A 4,282-nucleotide genomic window follows, 5' to 3' on the forward strand; every position below is an offset into this window, starting at 1 on the left:
AATTAGAGCTATTTTTATTAAATAAAAAAACGTTTCATAGGAATAATTATAAAATATTTGTAAATTTCAAATGCATTTTAAATTTTTGAATTCCGACATTTTTTATTTAAAATGTGAAAATGTAAAAATTTTATTTTTTAAAATCATCTTTGAAAAAAAAGAGATTAAAGTTATTTTTTAAATTAGAGCTATTTTTATTTAAATAAAAAAATATTTAAATTTTAGTTCACAGGAATAATTATAAAATATTTCTAAATTTGAAATGCATTTTAAAGTTTTTTTAAAATTTTTGAATTACGACATTTTTTATTCAAAATGTGAAAATGTAAAAATTCTGTTTTCTAAAATCATCTTTGAAAAAAAAGAGATTAAAGTTATTTTTTAAATTAGAGCTATTTTTATTTAAATAAAAAAACGTTTAAATATTAGATCATAAGAATAATTATAAAATATTTCTAAATTTGAAATGCATTTTAAAGTTTTTTTTCAATTTTTGAATTGTGACATTTTTTATTCAACATGTGAAAATGTAAAATTCTGTTTTTTAAAATCATCTTTGAAAAAAAAGAGATTAAAGTTATTTTTTAAATTAGAGCTATTTTTATTTAAATAAAAAAACGTTTAAATTTTTGTTCATAGAAATAATTATAAAATATTTCTAAATTTCAAATGCATTTTAAAGTTTTTTTTTTTAAAATTACGACATTTTTTATTTAAAATGTGAAAATGTAAAAATTTGGTTTTTTAAAATCATCTTTGGAAAAAAAGAGATTAAAGTTATTTTTTAAATTAGAGCTATTTTTATTTAAATAAAAAAACATTTAAATCTTAGTTTATAGGAATAATTATAAAATATTTCTAAATTTGAAATGCATTTTAAAGTTTTTTAAAATTATTTTTGAAATTACGTAATTTTTTATTTAAAATGTGAAAATGTAAATATTTTATTTTTAAAATCATCTTTTAAAAAAAAGAGATTAAAGTTATTTTTTAAATTAGTGCTATTTTTATTTAAATAAAGAAACCTTTAAATTTTAGTTTATAGGAATAATTATAAAATAATTCTAAATTTGAAATGCATTTTAAAGTTTTTTTAAATTATTTTTGGAATTACATAATTTTTTATTTAAAATGTGAAAATGTATATATTTTGTTTTTTGAAATCATCTTTTAAAAAAAAGAGATTAAAGATATTTTTTTTATTAGTGTTATTTATATTTAAATTAAAAAACGTTTAAATTTTATTTTTAAAAAATGATCTTTAAAAAAAAGAAAATAAGAGTTTAAGTTAGTGAAGTTTTTATTTAAATGTCAAAAAGTATATAATTTGTTTTTTAAAATAATCTATTAAAAAAAATTTATAACTGAAGTTTACAAATTACTAAAGTTTTGAATTTAATATAACATTTAAATTTTGTTTTTAGAAATCATGTATTAAGAACAAGAAAATAAGAGTTTAAAGTAGCTTTTATATTATTTTAGTTTATAGGAATATGTAATCTAATTATAAAATATTTCAAAATTTCAAATGCATTTTAAAGTTTTTTCAAATATTTTTTTTTAATTACGTAATTTTTTATGTAAAATGTGAAAATGTATATATTTTGTTTTCTAAATTCATCTATTTAAAAAAAGAGAGATTAAAGTAGGTTTTATGTTATTTTTGAAATTGGTGCTATTTTTATTTAAATAAAAAAACGTTTAAATTTTAGTCTTCAAAATCATCTTTTTAAAAAAAAGAAAATAAGAGTTTAAGGTAGCGGTGTGCGTTTATCAATCTTTATGTGGAATATTATAGATTATATAGTTGGTTAAGAGTTGTTTCATAATTTAGGTAGAGTAAGTAGGCTGTATAAAACACCACATGGGCATTATCCCTAAAACACCACACCACATGGGCAAAGACCCCAACACTAGAGTGGTTAGATGCATAAGTGTATGGCTAATTGGATCTTCTAAATGCACTGGCGCATCGAAAACACATACGTAAATGATTGTCCAAAGGTCTCCTCTCTCCCCAGGCATGGGAACCAAGTGATGATCTATAGGAATGGCCACTAGTTGATTAGATTATATAGTTGGTTAAGAGTTGTTTCATAATTTAAGTAGAGTAAGTAGGCTGTATAAAACACCACATGGGCATTATCCCTAAAACACCACACCACATGGGCAAAGACCCCAACACTAGAGTGGTTAGATGCATAAGTGTATGGCTAATTGGATCTTCTAAATGCACCGGCGCATCGAAAACACATACGTAAATGATTGTCCAAAGGTCTCCTCTCTCCCCAGGCATGGGAACCAAGTGATGATCTATAGGAATGGCCACTAGTTGAGGTGGATTGCCCAACCAAAATAGATAATATTGAAAAGGCCTAATTATTTTCTCAAAGTTCTCGCTTTAAAAGGTCTGTAGTGTCAACCCGCTCTCTTTTTTAATGTGTAGTCCGAGAAATACTAGATGCGCCTTGCTTGTGTATCATTCAAAGTAATGTATTAGGTATCCTTCTATCTCCTCCATATCTATTGCAAACCCAAGGCAGTAAAGCATTCAAAGAAGGTCTTATTAACCAAACCTCTCCACTATCGGTCCTTAGTATAAGGGCCATAAGTGGACAATGTGGTCCTTACACCACATGTGAAAAAGTTTCATATTGGATAAAAAGTAAAAAAAGGGAAACATATAAGGAAAAAATATTTGAGACATCTAAGTTTAAAAATGCAACAACTAGAGTTTGAAAAACTTTTAATCAAAATTAAGAATTTTTAATAATATTGAGTTTTCATTACGCAAATAGATTATAAGTCGTATTGAATAGAATATTATTTTCATTACCCAAATAGAATATTAATTTCCATGTGTTTTTTTTGTGCATGCGCTAGCCAGCACACAGGTTCTGGCACCACTATTCGTATGCAGATAGAGATTCTGAGAGCTGAGATGAGGGCACTACAGGATGCTAGGGCACCCTCTCACTTGGTTGCGAGTCTAGATACAGTTATTGAGGCTATGGGTCGATTGGACACAGTTGAGGACGTTGTGGATAGCTTTCAGGCACAGGCTGAGGTAGAGATCACTGGTGATGGCTTGGATTGGAGAGCCATTCGACAGTTGTTTGAGCGTGAGTCACATCACAGGCAGGCCTTAGAGGATATGTTTTGGGATGGTCACACTGAGGCGTTGCGACCACAATCAGGGCTCCCCTTGCATATTTTACGTTGTAGGCACCCCATCATAGCAGCACACATTTATCCGAGATATCTCACTGCGAATGGTGGTCGATTGCCTCACAACCGTCAGATAGCCAGGTCATTTGCCATGCAGCTATACGCTGAGTTTGTGCTTGGTCATCGGGTAGACTACCTTAGTACCCATCTAGGATCAGGAGCAGGACATGGTAGGATGGGGCATCAGGAGCATCAAACTGCAGGTGTTCGGCATCGACGCGAGGCACCAGAGTTGCACACCATCCCTGCACCGGCATTGCGAGCTGTTGGAGGATAGATTAGGGGGGATGTTCATTCAGTGGCATCATCCTTGCAGTACATGGTCTCTGCCCTATCGAGATCACTTTCGATTCCACCTCCCCCACCTCAATCATTGATGGAGCCTTCCACATCTACTCCACCTCCCACACTTACACCGCCTCAGCATGAGTTGGAGGCTCGAGACGCACGGATTGCAGAGTTGGAGGCATCATTGGCCGAGGCTAGGGACGAGGTTAGTTATTTTGATTATGTTAGTTTATTTTTTTGTAGCGTGTTTTGAACTGAAGTTTTTTTGTTAATTCTCACCATGTACGCGTCATGTTTGCATTGCAAGCACATCTATTGCATCAGGATATGGAGTCTCGTGTACGACTGTTGGTGGAGGCAGATTTGGAGGAGTAGAGGATTCAGACACACATAGCATACCATCGTGCAGAGCACTATATTTTGCAGTTGAGGCATATTAGTCGTGATCCATCTCACCATAGGATCAACCCCAGCGTGGCCCTATACCCCGCTCCTCCTGTAGATGTGCCGACTAGGACACCCATAGATGCAGCAGTCATAGCCAGGCTTCCTACTGCCACTTGCGTCCTTTGCGACGAGGAGTTTGACATCGTAGGGTGGTTTGGACTAGGGTGCGACCACATCGCACATCTCCATTGCATGACCCGCCACATGGTGGCACGATCAGTGTGCCCTGTATGCTTTGCTGACATTGATGTGGCCACATACAGAGGACTAGGCATGGATGATTTGTATCCTGGTCATCATCAGGTCATTGATCCATTCG

This window comes from Dipteris shenzhenensis, chromosome 30 (assembly GCF_047967505.1).
Source record: "Dipteris shenzhenensis isolate YYH24624 ecotype China chromosome 30, Dip_SZ_1.0, whole genome shotgun sequence".
Taxonomy (NCBI): domain Eukaryota; kingdom Viridiplantae; phylum Streptophyta; class Polypodiopsida; order Gleicheniales; family Dipteridaceae; genus Dipteris; species Dipteris shenzhenensis.